The sequence below is a fragment of the Piliocolobus tephrosceles genome, chromosome 9, assembly GCF_002776525.5.
Source record: "Piliocolobus tephrosceles isolate RC106 chromosome 9, ASM277652v3, whole genome shotgun sequence".
Classification (NCBI taxonomy): domain Eukaryota; kingdom Metazoa; phylum Chordata; class Mammalia; order Primates; family Cercopithecidae; genus Piliocolobus; species Piliocolobus tephrosceles.
This window is the reverse complement of record NC_045442.1, coordinates 127,901,277-127,917,400: the sequence shown is the minus strand read 5'-3', so window position 1 is coordinate 127,917,400 and position 16,124 is coordinate 127,901,277. Positions and strand designations below refer to the sequence as shown.

The 16,124-nt window shown below is 39.2% G+C and overlaps 1 long non-coding RNA gene across 1 annotated transcript; it reads right to left on the bottom strand.

Annotated features, from left to right (window-relative positions):
• Nucleotides 1-7,400: 7,400 nt before the first annotated feature.
• LOC113224923 lies at nt 7,401-14,479 on the bottom strand. The gene is made up of 4 exons (XR_003309555.1): nt 13,977-14,479; nt 10,731-10,781; nt 9,204-9,275; nt 7,401-8,063 (listed from the first exon to the last, which is right to left on the bottom strand). It is a non-coding gene; the product is annotated as an uncharacterized LOC113224923 (long non-coding RNA).
• Nucleotides 14,480-16,124: the final 1,645 nt, after the last annotated feature.

The window sequence follows — 16,124 nt, the reverse complement described above, 5'->3', positions numbered from 1 at the left end:
GTGGGGTTGCTGGATCAGAGTTCTACTTTTAGATTCTTGAGGAACCCCCATGCTGTTTTTCACAGTGGCTATTCTAGCTTACATTTCTGTCAACAGTGTACAAGAGTTTTCTTTTCTTGGCATCTTTGCCAGCATTGATTGTTTTGTCCTTTTGAAAATAGCTGTTGTAACTGGGGTGAGATGATAGCTCATTGTGGTTTTGATTTGTATCTGGTGATTAGTGATGTTGAACATTTTAAATATATTCTTATTGGCCATGTGTATGTCTCCTTTTGAGAAATATTTATTTTATCACAGCACTATTCACAATAGCCAAGATGTGGCATCAACCTGAGTGTCCATCAACAGATGACTGGAGAGAGAAAATGTGGTGCATAGACACAGTGGAATACTATTCAGCCGTAAAAAGAAGGGATCTTGTCATTGGTAGTAATGAGGATGGAACTGAAGGACATATGTTAAGTGGAATAAGCCAGGCTCAGAAAGATAGGCCATGCATGTTCTCACTCATATGTGGAATCTACAGAAGTGAACTGCATGAAGGCAGGGCACAGATGATGGTAACCGAAGGCTGGGAAGGGTGGAGAGAGAAGGAGAGGTTGGTTAATGGGTACATACAGTTAGATGAAGAAATAGGTTCTAGTGTTTAATGGCACAATAAGATAACTATAGTTAGCAATAATGTATTGTATATTTCAAAATAGCTAGAAGAGATTTGAAAATGATATGGTTTGACTGTGTCCTCACCCAAATCTCATCTGGAATTATAGCTTTCATAATTCCCATATGTTGTGGGAGGGACCCAGTGGGAGATAATCGAATCATGGGAGTGGTTTCCCCCACACCGTTCTCGTGGTAGTGAACAAGTCTCACGAGATCTGATGGCTTTATCAGGGGAAACCCCTTTCACTTGGTTTTCAATTCTCTCTGGTCTGCCGCCATGTAAGACATACCTTTCGCTTTCCACCCTGATTGTGAGGCCTCCTCAACCATGTGGAACTCTGAGTCCATTAAACCTCTTTCTCTTTATAAATTATCCAGTCTCAGGTATGTCTTTATCAGCAGCATGAAAACAGACTAATACAGAAGTGCTCTCAACACAAAGAAATGACAAATGTTTGCAGTGATGGATATCCTAATTACCCTATTTGACCATTACATATTGTGTGTATCGAAATATCACAGGTTCCCCATAAATATGTATCATTATTTTGTATCAGTAAAATGGAAGAAAACATTGAAACACAATGACAAAAAATGACAAATGTTTGCAGTGCTGGACATCCTAATGACCCTATGTGACCATTAACACATTGTACGTGTGTATCAAAATATCACAGATTCCCCATAAATAGGTACCACTGTTATGTATCAATAAAAAGGAAGAGAACATTGAAAAATACAGGTTACCTTTTTGAATGAAACGTTCTTTTCTGTTGTTTTTACCTCCCCTAGTCCCCACCACCAGTTGTGAAGTATTCAGACAAAATTTCCTCTTGAGTATTATTAATAGGAAAGATACTGGGTGATGAGCAGATGACAAACCTCCTCTGATTGCCCGTCCTGGGAAACCTTTCTGCGTCATGTCGAAATGCATCCCTCCATGTAAGTCAAGAGCCCAACACTAATGACAAGTCAGTACAAGCTCCTCCATCTGGGGCCAGACAAAGTCTAAGTTCACAGTTTGTTTCTTTTATGCAGTGAAGAACAGAAGAATGAAATGCATATCATTTATGCAATTCCCCAGCAGTATTATTTCTCAGAATCAGGTCTTGAGATACATTGAAAGAACAAAAACTGTAAAGTTATGGTCTCAGTAATGTTGTATAAGCATATCAGCCGGCCATGACTGACATCCCCGCGGGAAATGTATGGATCCCTCCAAGACTCCAATATGAATGGGAACCACCTCTTGCTTTTATGTGGAGGTGGGCGCCAGAATGCTGCAGGCAGCACCAGTAAGGCCCAGAGACTCTATCTTGGAAGCTAATCTTCCATGTTGGCTTTGATGAACCCCAGTTCCAGGAAGGCCTCCAAGATTTCCAGTTTATCGATTGTTCCTTGTGTTAGGGCAGGCACTTAGCGTAAATCCTGCCCTTAGGTCAAACAACTGTGATGTTATCATACTTCAGTTGTCCTGCATGTCTCTTCTGAACCACCCTTTCCCTGGTACATGAGCTCTGGGTCTGGAGCTAATGGCGGGGATCCATTCTCTTGTCTAGCCCCCTAAAGACACAGATGTGATTTCTGTTTGTAAGACGCTGTTCAATGTTTCTTTTTAAGAGACTGGATTTGCCAGCCTCTTTCTTTGACCTCTCAGCCTCCTTGGACTTCGGGGGCAGGTTTGCACAGACTTGCCACTGTGAAACAGAAGGCAAGTGTTGGTCACTATAACTCTCATGCAAAGAATTGCAAATAATTGGGTCATTTCAGCCCCAAGTTCACATAAAAATTGAATGGTGAAGTTTAACTAGTTGGTTAAGAATGTAGTTTTTTATTTCAAGGCAAGTTACCTATATAAGCCTCAAATGCTTCATCAATTAATTGAGAATGGTATTAGTGCCTATATATTTAAAGGTATTGAGAGATCCAAATGAGATAGTATATGTAAAGAAATTAGTACTGTGATCAATCAGGTATAATATAGATATCTGATACTGCAGATAAATCATATAGTTTATGATCCATAAATACTGTTATAGGAGTATGGCTGTGATGATTTAATTTGGGACGTCTTAAAACTGCCCATAGGATTTGCTCATGGAGGCATTAACATATATCAAAATAATCCCATCATGATCAGCTTTGAAGCAGTGTAGTTTTCCAGTGAAACTTTGATGAAGATAAATAAGTTACCAGAGGTACCCCTAATTAAGCAATGAATTTATTTGCTCCACAGAGTTATTAGATATAGACAACTAGATATAGACAACTTCCACACGGTTTTAGATCCTAAACTATTTCCTCCTGGCAGCTGCAGAAATAAGAGCTTTATGTCTCTATTCTGAATTGAGGAGGTGTGGTCGGCGAGGGGCTGGGGAAGGCTTTAGTTTACTCAGAAGTCTTTTTGAATCCAGGTAAAGATTAAATGTTTCATAAACACCATGGAATACCATGCAGCCATTAAAAAAAACAACATCATATGTTGTTTTGGGTGGAGACATGGGTGGAGCTGGAGGCCATCATCCTAAGCAAACTAACACAGGAACAGAAAACCAAATACCACAAGTTCTCAATTATAAGTGGGAGCTGGATACTGAGTACACAGAGACTCGGGGGAGGAAACAACAGACATCAGAGTCCACTTGAGAGTGGAGGTGGGGGGAGGGAGAGTAGAGAAAACTACTGATTGGGTACTGATTACCTGGGTGATGAAATAAGCTGTACAGCAAACCCCTCTGACATGCAATTTACCTATATAACCAACCTGCACATGTATTCTTGAACGTAAAACACAAGTTAAAAAAAAAAAAAAGACACATATTAAAAATCAAGGGGCCAGAAAACAGTTTTCTTTCCATGACCCCAAATCTGTCTGGACAGTGTTCCTGCTGCCCTAACTTTCCCTCTGAATGTATGTCTATGTGTATATATGTGTGTGTGTGTGTGTGTATAAATATCTGTGCAAGTTCTTTATCAACTTAAGTCTATAGCTTGTGCTGAGTTCAGACAGCTAGTCCAGCTCTATTCACAGATGTTCCATGGAAGCAGATGATAGCTTAGGATATGGGCAAACTGAGTGTGGCTCTAATAAAGTTGTTTGTTTTATAATTTATACCCCATTTTGTAGGGTAATCTATGTTTAATAGAAATTTAAACATTCTGCTCTGTTGAGACACATAAAATAATTTATAACAATTCTTTTGTTCCCCTCAAATGAAGCTGTGATTTAAAGTTGAAATGTTGAAGTTGCCCATACCTAGGTTAAAATCATGATTTGATACATTCTTAGCTGTAATATTCTAGAGGAGATACTCAATTTTCTGAAGCTTAGTGTTTTTAACCTACAAAATGAGCATGACTGTACCTATCTCTTAACTTTCCTTGTTCAGGTTAAATAAGATAATCTATACACAAAACATTTAGCAAGTTTCACCAGGTCAAACACTCAGCGATTAGAGGTGTTCTTGTTATTATTTGGATCCCTGGTTTGTGGCTATAATTTAGTAGCTTGGGGAATATAGACTGCAGCTGAACCACAGAGAAGCAGTTTTCTGATGTGCTTGTTCACTGTAAAATACTGCAATACCAAATGACCTTCACCAGTGACACTGAAATGCTACTGAAGCATTAGAGTCAGCACTCAATAAGTAAGAACCATTTTATTACTATTATTATCATTGCCACTGTTGCTATTCAGTCTAACCTGGAAATGGGTTTTGGGAAGTTTAATTTGTTTTAAAAATTGAAATGAAAGTCAATACAGACATTAATTCTACAGCAAGAGGTTGTATTATTTTAAATGGCTAAAAAGAGGTAGATTATTCTGGGAACAGAATTTGCCTGAGAAGCCAGTAATTGGTTGTTACCCAGGGTTATTGTCCAGGTAATAGAGACACTTGGAGTAGCTCTGTGCATTCAACATTGTAATAGTGAGTGAGAAAATTATCTAGAATGCGTGAGATGCCTGTAAAATGATGGTGCTGGTGTAGATTGGAGGCAAAGGCCACTCTGTGTGAGAAGCATCAGTGCATTCAAATGAAAGAATCACTCCGTGATGTGGAGGCTTACCTCTATACATCTGTGATACTGAATCTCCTACTTACTAAAATGCCTATCTGCAAAATAATGTTTCAATTGTAAATCTGAAACCATCCAACTTTCATTCCCAAACTTTTCCCACAGAATCAATGGTTTATAAAATAATCTCTAGCAGTATAAGCTTTCTTGGAAACGCAATTATCATGTTACAGCCAAACATAGTGTATCTATGCTCTTTGGAAAACCAAACATTGTTTCTAGGAATGTAATGCAAACAAACTCTATATAAATAAACTTTGAGTACCTTTTTTCTAACGAATTTGTTTCTGAAAACCAGTTTCTGTGCCAAAGCTCATGAACAGAGCTGCCTTCAGTGGGATTAAATACTGTCTCCAGGTTGGTTAACGCTTTCAGATGAAGCATCTCATTTGCTGTCATAACCATGACACCTGCCTGACATCGTAAGAACAGGTATCATTATCCTCATTTTCACTGGGATAAGTTGAAGTTTAGCAGAGTTGAGTGACTCATCTGAGGTTGTTCTCTCTCTCTCTAAGGCTGCCTCTCCACCTCTTCGACAATCCTCTCTCCAAACCTGTTTTTGTATATAAAGAGGGCTAATCCTTCCAGTCAATCCTAATGTCCACTTTTGTACCCAGGAAGAGATTATTTCTTTGAACATTTCCATCACAGAACAAATGATTATATACGGCTTTATTGTGAATTCTCTGCCTCATAAAATAATGTAGCCCAAACTCAGAATTTTCAAGAACGTAGCTCATGTCCCAAAGCACAGATGATAACAAAATATGTGAACGTTTTTGTCTCGGTTCCTGTTAACACTGAAAACTTGCTCACATCCTATTTTCAAGGAGTTAAGGACAGATTCCCTGTGTTGTTTCTGTATTGCAATCACCGAAGGTGTTTGGCGGGGAGCCCGTGGCTCTGTGTCTTCCTCAGTTCTTGTGCTTTTTCCTCTCTGCTGTTCCATTAACCTTACTTAAGCAACGGCGTTGAGTGTGAGCTACCTCGTTTCTTGTTAGAAGTGCGTGAACGTCAGGCAAGCCCCACGCTGCCTGGTTGGGGAATGGTTGCCCTTACTCGGCTTTTACGGGGTGATTTCCATCACATTCTGCTTTGTTACATCACAGTGTATTCTAAGAAGCATTTAGCTTCAGGCTGTACCAGAGTGTTTTCCAGTAAAAGCACATGTCAGGCCATGAGAAAAAGGCTGTGGAAGAACCACGCTTGGGATTCCAACTCCTGTGATACTCCCAGGTGGAGGAGGTGGTGAAGGGGGCACTGAATGTAGCCTTGGGACCTTCCAAACAGGCGATCACCACGGAGAAAGTCATTTCTTTTCTCTTTGGAAGCAGCTGTATTTCCTCAAGAAAGTGGCTTTATCTGGCTATTCCATGGGGGAAAGTGAGCTGTCTCAAAATTAGCCTTATATGCTCTGCGGTATTAAAGGAAAATTATACTTGGCTCACCAGTGAGTCATCGTACTGGTTTGGCTTTATTTTTATTTCTTTTCTACTTTAGGAACTGAAGCTTGAGGGCAACTGTTGGGGGAAGGTGGGAAGGATGGGAAAGACGCAGACAGAACCTGCACCATAGTGGTCATGAGACAAGAGAGAAGAGATTTCCAAGCGGCACGAGCCTGAGAGCCCGGGCAGGGTGTCAGCTCTCCAAGCCTTGGGGGCCTTCCCTTTGAGGACACTAGCAAAGGCGTACTGGTCCTCAGCACTAAGCTCACATCCAGAGGACGCTGTTCACCGCCACGAGGGTGTGTGTATTCAGCATGGCTGGCAGGAGAATGACTCCTTAATACTCTGCCAATTACTCTACTTATTTATTTGTATTATTTATTTATTTTTTGAGATGGAGTCTCACTCTGTCACCCAGGCTGGAGTGCAGTAGCACAATTTCAGCTTACTGCAACCTCCACCACCCTGGTTCAAGCAATTATCCTGCCTCAACCTCCTAAAGGAGCTGGGACCATAGGTGTGCGCCACCATGCCAGGCTAATTTTTGTATTTTTAGTAGAGAAGGAGTTTCACCATGTTGACCAGGCTGATCTCGACCTCCTGACCTCAGGTGATCCTCCCGCCTTGGCCTCCCAAAATGTTGGGATTACAGGCGTGAGCCACAGTGCCTGGCCCAATTACTCTAGAGTAAAATGACAGTATAGATGTGACTCACTTACAAATCCACATAAATACATCTGTTTAGACCCAAAACATATGGGACCACATTTACTATCTGCTATTCTGGGAAGTCAGCAGGGAATTTGCTTAAGAAAAAGTTTATACCCTCAGGCCAGAAAGGCAACTGTGTTCAACCCGAAGTCCTGTAAGTCAATTTGAAGTCTTTTGGAAATAATGCTGAAAACAAAACCCAGAAGTTCTCTCTTTTCCCTTTTGGAAAATCAAGGAGAAATGAGAAAAAAGAAGAATTGTAAAGACCAAGCATTAGAAATAAAATCCCTTGACTTGGACCCAAGATTAGAAATGAAGTTAGAAGTATATACCCTCCCTTCATCTCTCTGCACATGTGTAGGGTATAGAAGCAACAATCTTATTGTTACAAAATACAGACAGTGAAACTCGAATTAAATGGAGTGTTTGGGCAAATCATTATTCTGGACAGCTGAGGCTTTCCAATTTGAAGACAAAGGTAATACCCTTTAATCACCATCGTTTAAAACCAACGAAGTTTTAACGATAATATTTTACATAATAAATGCTTCCTCTATGTATTTTTACTGTCAGTTTTGTTTTGTTTTTCCGATTATAAAAGCCATATGTGGTTAACACCAAGCAGATTCATTTGGTAACGTCTAATAAAGAAAACAAAAAAATTACTCTTCATCCCATAACCCAGAAATAACCACTCTTCATGTTGTCTCCCACCTTCAGGAAGAACATTCTGAACCCGTTCCCATACCCTGGGGGAGTTGGAGGTGTGATTCAGGCTCCTTGTAGCTCTCAGCCCTGTGGGGCATGCAGATGACAAAGCAGGATAAACGCTAAGAAGGCCTGTCCTGAGCGTGAGGAAGAAGACATCCTGCGATTCAGATGGAAGGTAAAGGGAAGAAGAAAGAGGCATTTCCAGAGAGAAGAGCCTGGAGGGTTTACGGTAAAATAGCACCTAAGCAGAGCCTAGGAAGTGGGGAGAGAGAAAGGAGGTTTCCAGGCAGAGTAAGCCACTGGCAAGGAAGTCCCAACTCAGCCCTGTGTCCAGCGCTTACTGGGTGAACTGGGGAGAGACAAGGCTGGAACTTCCAGGTGTGGGTGGCTACAGGTCAGGTCTTAAAAGCTTTTGCAGACCTGGGTAAGAAATTCACTTTTTTTTCCTTTTTTCTGCAGGAATAATGTGAAGCCACTAAATGTTAAACAAATAACTAAAATAAACCCAGTTGTGGGTTAAGGACCTGAGTAGGTGATGTTCTGATTGAGATAGAGGAATCCAGGAAAGGAAGGAGAGGGAGATGCATAGATGCTCAAAGGTTTGGTTCCTCCCTGTGGAACATCCAAGATTGTAAGACACTTGGTTAGCAGCGCTGTGCTGGGGCATTGAGGGTCTCAAGCTCAGGCAAGAGGGTTGGAACAGAGATACTTACTCGTGAGATATTAGCATGACTGGATCCTCGATTTAGTCATCTCGGCCAAGTTTCTCTAACCAGGTAAAGAACATATTTGCAGGTTATTTGGATTAGGAAGCAGAGAGTATCATGACCAATGTTTTGCAAATCAATCTGAAATCTTAGATGGCATGAGCAGATTCCTTGAAAAATACCACTTTCCAGAACTAAAGCAAGAAGTACAAAATCTGTATAATTCCGTTTCTATGGAAGGAATCGAACCTGTAATTTGAAACCTTCTCAGTAAGAAAAGTCGAGTCCAGGGGACCGAATCATTCAATCGCTAAACACACTGGAGGGAGAGCTGGCACTAACCGTCTGTGAACTCAACCAGAAAACGGCAAAGCCAGGACCAGATCATTCAATCGCTAAACACACTGGCGGGAGAGCTGGCACTAATCGTCCCTGAACTCAACCAGAAAACGGCAAAGCCAGGAACGCTGCAGACTCTCTGCATGAGGCCAGCACAATCTTCCTAACAAAACTTCACAAAGACATGGTAAGATAGGAAAATGAGAGGCAGATTGTTCTCGTAAGCAGAGATACAAAACTGCTGGACAAAATATTAACAAACCAAATCTGTGGCATATAAAAAGAATTATACATTACAATGAAGTTGGGTTTATTCTATAAATGTGTGCTAAGATTTAAAATTCAAACAATGTGATTTATTATATTACCATTACAAGTCACAGGAGCATCTCGGTAGGCACAAAATGAGCACTTGGTATTTTCAACACCTATTCAAAATAAAATTGGTAGCAAACTACGGAGAGAGGTTTCGTTAATCTGATAAAGGGTATCTCAAGAAAACCCTACAGAGGTTATCATACTTGATAATAAAACTTCAAAAGCTTACTTTGTTTGTTGTTGGAAAGACCACAGCGTCTACTACAACTTCTACACGATAGTACATGGGACGTTCTCTTCACTGCAATAAGGCAAACAAAGGAAAAGTCATGAGAATTGGAAAGACAAAGTAAAACTGTCATTTTGCGTAGTCAGCATGATTGCATGGATAGAAAATGTATTCGGATATACAGATCAACTATTAGAACAAGTCAGCGAGTTTAACAGCGTTACTGATGAGAGGCTAATGTGAGAAATCAAGTGTGTTTCCATATACTTTAATGAACTGTTTAAAAATTTTAAAGTGAAAACATTTACAGTAGCAGATAAAATAAAGTTTCTAGGAATAAAAGCAATGTGTGCAAGAGTCTTTTACACAGAAAACTAAACATTACTGAGAGATATTCGAGAAGTCTTAAAAAAATAAACAGTATACATTATTGAAGGATTCTAAGAATCGATATTATAATTAAGTTTATTCTCCCAAATTGATTTAAAAATTCAGTGTAACTCCTCTCATAATCTCAGTCCTTCTGTTTTACAAATTGAAAAGCTGATCCTAAAATGTATATGAAAACAAAAAGGATCCAAAATAATGAAGACAAATTGAGAATATAAAAAAAGGTTAGAGGTCTTTTACTCTCAGATCTCAAACCATGTTAAAGCTGCAGCAATGAAAATGGCATAGTGCTGATTGGTGTGAGAACAGACAAATAAGTCAGTGTCATAGAATAGAGTGTGGAAGAAAACCCACATTTACTATTCACATAATTTGTAGGGAAAGAAATAAGAGGAAAAAACCTCTTTGCTATGCATTGATAGAAAAAAATCTTTCTTATATGTATGGATTGTTTCCATTGTATATCCATATTTTTAAAAAGCCTTTGATCCCTACCTCACACAATAAACAAAAATCATTCCAGGTGTTTTGGATTGAAATGAGAAAAATCAGCAAAAATATTTTCTAAAAGCGGTCATGAAAACATACTGAGAAGACCTTGGAGAAATCAAAAATTTCTAAAACAATAAACACATACACAGAGGACTTACCACAGAAGAAAAAAAGACTGAAAACTAGTGCTTTATATTAGAACTCTGTGTTACAGAATATACCATTAAGAGAATCAAAAGGCAAACCACAGTGTAGAAGATAGTTATAGTATATATATTCAACAAAGGTTTACACATAGAATATATATAAAGAACTACTACAAACTAATAGGAAAAGAACATTCAATTGAAGGCAAAGTGGCCTGAAAACTTCAAAAGTCACTACACACACACATCCTCCAAATAAGTGCTCTGAATGGTGAGCACCAAGGATCTTCTGAGTACAAATTAAAATGACAATGAATGAATGAAAATGAGATAGCACACCTGCCAAAATGGCAAAAAAAAAAAAGCAAAAAAAAAAAAAAAATCTGACAATTCAAAGTGTTGGCAAAGATGGACTCTACTCTGGTCAGAGCCTAATCTACCTGGAAAGGGTACTTTGTGGAACTATTTGCAGTATCTACTAGAAGGAATTTAGGCTTACCCAGTGAACAAACATTCCTCTTCTCTGAATATACCCATGAGAAAAGCAGGCCTCGTATCAAGAGAAAAGATATTGGTGAAAATGTTTACAGTAGCTTTTTCCATAAATAGCCCCAAGCTGGAAACAGCTCAAATGTCCATGAATAGTATTATGCTATATTGTGTTTATAGTCATACCACGGAACATAGACAGCAATGAAAAATAACTACAGATGAATACCCATAAGACAGATTGCTGAGTCAGTATACTCTCTTTGATACATATAATTCTATATATATAAAGTAAAAAAAACACACAGTAAAATAAGTTTGTAATGATAGACATCAGAAGAGTGGCTACCTACTGTGTTTTGCTCTGTTTTATTTTCTTTTGAGACAGGGTCTCACTCTGTTGCCCAGGCTGGAGTGCAGTGACATGCTCTTGGTTCACTGCAGCCTCCCTGGTTCAAGTGATCCTCCCACCTCAGGCTCCCCACTAGCTGGGACTATAGGCGCACACCACCAAGTCCAGCTAATTTTTGTATTTATTTACTTATTATTATTTTTGGTAGAGGCTGAGTTTTGCCATGTTGCCCAGGCTGGTCTTGAACTCCTGAGTTCAAGCAGTCCTCCTACCTCAGCCTCCCAATGTGCTGGGATTATAGGCATGAGCCACTATGCCTTGCCTGGTTACCTTTTGAAGGGCTATGATTGCAAGGGTATGAAGGAGGGTTCTGGAATGGAAATAATGTTCTATTACTTGATCTGAATGATACTTATATTTATGTGCTCATTTTGCTGTAAATGAATCAGATACTTATGACTTATGTGTTTTACCATATGAATGTTATGCATAATAAAGTCAAAATATTTTAAGGTCAAATTAATAAAGGGAATGTCCTAAATGAAGATATTCTGTCTGTGAACAGTTATATAGTGACATGAGCGAACTCGCTGGGTGTAATAGCTTTAATTTTAATCACAATTAAATATTATTAAAGAATAAATCATTATTTAATCTATTAAATAGATTTCTCAAATTGCCCTTAATTTTTCACAAAGGTGGTCTGTACCCATTCGCCAGGTGCCTGAGTTTAGCTCATTTTGGTTTTGGGCAGGAATTGGGAAAGTCAGACTGTTATCTGACTGATTGTTCATGGACTTTAAAATTAGTCTTACACATACCCCAACATTAAAAAAAAAATGACAACAGAAACTGAAATTTCCTGGAAACAGCTGTCATTTGGGATTCAGAAGACAAAAGACATGATTCAAAACCCTGCCCCTTGCTCTTGACGGGCGATCCCTGCCCAGCCCTGAAAAGTCTCCCTGTTGTCCGGGCCCCTGTCCCAAGGCTGTGGCAATAACATGCACTAAAGACGTGTTTGCTGGAAGAAGACATGTGGAGTATGAATGGAATTTCGCCTTGGCGATAATGTTGAATGTGCTGTTCTGCAATCCTGTACCAATAGGGCACCAGGCCCGCTCTGAAGTCCGCTAATGGCAATCCCCCTTTGTTCCCTCAGGGACACACAAAGTCACTGTTCCCATAGCAACCCTGCCAAGTAATGTCAGAAACCAGGGTTAGGCCTTGAAGGCTACAACACAAGTGCAGTGTTGACTAGCTAGCAAGGACGACAGCCCCAAAGATAGCGCCCGCATCCAGCAACAGAAAGCAGCAGTGCACGTGTGTGCACACACTGTGTCTTGTTTTATGCTTAAAAATTGCAAATAATCTATTTTAAAGTGTGTATATTCTCTAAAGCCTGTGTTTCTCCTGATGTGTCATATCACTTGGAAAATCAGATTTCTTTTTGCTTTCATTAAGACCTATTTTCTGAAATTGAAGGTAAAATGATTCATTTGCCCAAACCCTTAAAATGTCCTGACTTTATTCCTTAGGGAGGTTCATCATGTTCAGAGGAGAAGAGAGTGAAGGATTGTTTAATAAAGACCTAAATCACCTAAATTTTATGATATACATCATTGTTTTAATATACATAGTTGTTCGTCTTAGAGAATTCACAGTAAAGAAGACATTATAGAAATATATTATGGATTTTTGGCTGGGCACAGTGACTCATGCCTGTAATTCAAGTACTCTGGGACACCAAGGCAGGCAGATCACCTGAGGTCAGGAGTTCAAGACCATCCTGGCCAACATGGTGAAACCTCCTCTCTACTAAAAATACAAAAATTAGCCGGGCATGATGGTGGGTGCCTGTAATCCCAGCTACATGGGAGGCTGAAGCAGGAGAATTGCTTGAACCGGGGAGGTGGAGGTTGCAGTGAGCCGAGATCGCACCACACACATCAGCCTGGGCAACAAGAGCAAAACTCTAAAATATATATATATATATATAAATATATATTACATATATAAAATATATATAATATATATAAATATATTACATACATAAAATATATATTATATAAAATATATATATATAATATATATTGTATAAATATATTATATATTATATATAAAATATATATTTTATATATATAATGGATTTTTCAAAGAAAATATTTTATAAAAATTCTAACTTCACTGTCAAATAGCTATTGGCCTCTTTCCTTCAGTTTCCAGGGAAAGCAATAGCAGCTTGAATTTGGAAGTTCTGCTTTGAACGTTTTCAAGTCACCCTGTGATTGAGCATTTTATGTGTGACACCATTAGCCAGAGGAACAATCCTGGTTCTGTTGTGTTTTTTTTTTTTTTTTTTTTCTTTTTCAATAGATTTTAGAGAGAAAATGAGATATTGATTTAAAGGTAATCCTTAACATAGAAGGGATTGGAATAACTGCTAAATTTTGCAGATTCTTCAGTTAAACTACTGTGAATGTCCTGACGTTAGCCTACAAAAAAGCCTTTTATTACAAACTCCATACTTGCTAAAGTGCTGTCTTTTGATGCTGCTGTTTTGTTTCTGTAATATATTTATTATTCAGAACAAATGAAATTCTCCTATGTATTTTGCTTGTTAATGTCATTTACCCAAGATCCATGAAATGACCAAATTTATACATATATATACACAGACACATATGAACATTTATGCATCTGTATATTTTATGTATCTGCATCAGTGATATAACAATGATTTTTATTCCTATGTTACATAAAAGCTTAGTAATATGTCTCATTCAACTTCACAACCCACAAAATAATTTCTGTTTCAAACTATATGAGCCAAGGGGAAATTGTTTAAATAATACACTTATATTTCATATTTTAAAATGGTCTCTATCATCTGCTCACTCTTACCGAAAAAGTGACACAGGCATGCTGCTGAGATAAGGTAAATGTGTGGTGGTCACGGGAATAGCTATGCTCCCTGGGTGCTGGTACAGTTTCACGTATTGGGCTGGGTGCTGTCCAAACATCACCTTCTTTAATTTTCACAACAACTCTAAGATCAGGTGCTGTGTTCACAATTTATTGGGGCAAAAAGACAGGTTAAGTCACTGGCTGAAACAGGCTGACCTCAGTGTCAAACCCAGGTTTTGCTGGTCACAGAAAGCTTTTAAAAATCTCTCCAAATACTACCTCTAGGATTAATGGAGGTCAGACACCCTAAAGACCAGCAGGAGCCTCTGATGCTCCATCCACACCCCCACTACAGGGAACTGGTGATTACGCGATAAATAAACGCATCTTACAAGAATGGGAGCCGCCACTTAGGGCCAAGCTATTTGTGACTAGAAAGTAAACAAAAGAACCTGCTCAAGGTGAAATTTGATCGTTGTCCATTGACTCTCAGGTGACATGGCCTCCAAGTATAATAGTGAATCCCTCCTGAGGGCCAAAAATTGCCTTGGAAAATATGATTGTGACCTCTATTTCCCTGTTACCGTGGAGTTATGCCTGTCGTCTGTTGATGGAAGGTCAATCATTGTATTTACACACAGTGAACACTGAACATATATAGTGCCTATGGTCTATTATTATTCCTTTGCAGGAGGTTTATTACAGGGTTTGGTATGCAATCTAAATTAGATGTCTCAAGAAAAATAATGCTTTTAAGTTTAGGTAATTTTAGAGAATTCTTTGAGTGAGATTCCCTCTGTAAAATTCCACGGAATTTTCTGATTGCCTTTGAAGTTGTTTTTGTCTGAAACTAGTCTATTTGCTTCCTCTTTAAAGGAAAGTTTTTGTTTCAATCATCTACTACAAAACAACTTTCTTTTATGTTTACGAGACATTAGATACAATTATTTTCGAAGTCCATCTCTGTAAACAACCTTGTAATCTTTAGCCTTTCAAATGTCATTATCATAAACGCAAATCAGCGCTGATTCTGCTCCTGGCTGGCTTTGAAGCAGCATTTAAAATCCCCATGGCTCTCTATCCCTAATCAACCTGGGTTACCTGGGTGAGAAAATTCAGCCAGCAAGTTATCGTGGGTTCCACGTCATCGTTTTCCAAATTCCTGGTACTGCTGATACGTGCAAGCTGCCCACTTTGAAAATGGAATGTGCCATTTCATCCTACTCAAAGTGGGTGGAGAGAAAGAAGTGTTTCACTGGGGTATTTGTGCGACTGGACTGCAGATGGTGGACAAATCGTGCTTTGCACGGTGGCAGCCGGTTGTTGGCCGTCCTCTCAATGCCCGCGTTAAAGCTGAGTCTATTAGATTATATTTTAGGCTCAGGGGTCTTACAGGTCATTGCACTCTACACCTCTCTTTGAACCTAGAGAGATTAAGCATGATAGGCAAGTTATTTAGTACTCTTTGGCCACCAGTGTTTTGATGGGTCAGTTAAAAGCACAAGCTGTTAAAGGTGCAGTAACCTCTGATGGGCTGTGTTCTGCTCAGTGGAGCAACAATAAATCTTATTTTTTCCAACCCTTGGCAGATATCTGTTAGATAAGCTTTGTTGATTTCTTCCCACATTCTCCCTGTTGGATCTGGGTTCAGTCATTTGCTAACCGTGTTATTTTGAGCAAGTCACTTCACCTCTCTAAGCCTAATAAGGTACAAATAATGGTGACAGCCTTGTAGATGGCTGTAAGCATGCAATGAGTACAGGTCCATGAAGCAGTAGGCATAACACACGAAATAACTCCCCAATATTTTCAGAACACAATGTATTCAGTCACGGCATGTGTAGAGAACATGCGTCACTCTGTAGTTGGCTTGTGATGGAAAGCCTGCAGCCTGGACTCGGCTGTGCTGAGAGCTGAAGGAACCACGTGGCTGAGTGGTCCTGGGAACCACATCTCCTGCTCAGTGCACCGAAGCCAGGAGACTGAGGCTTAAGCTACTGGCTTGTGCTGGGAGGTGAGAAGGCTCTGACCCAGGGCAAACTCCAGAGAATGCCCCTTCTATGTGTAAGCACTGGATATGCAATGCATAGGAATTATCAAGATATGTTTATGTTGTGCATATATTTTTAGAAGTTTTAAAAAATA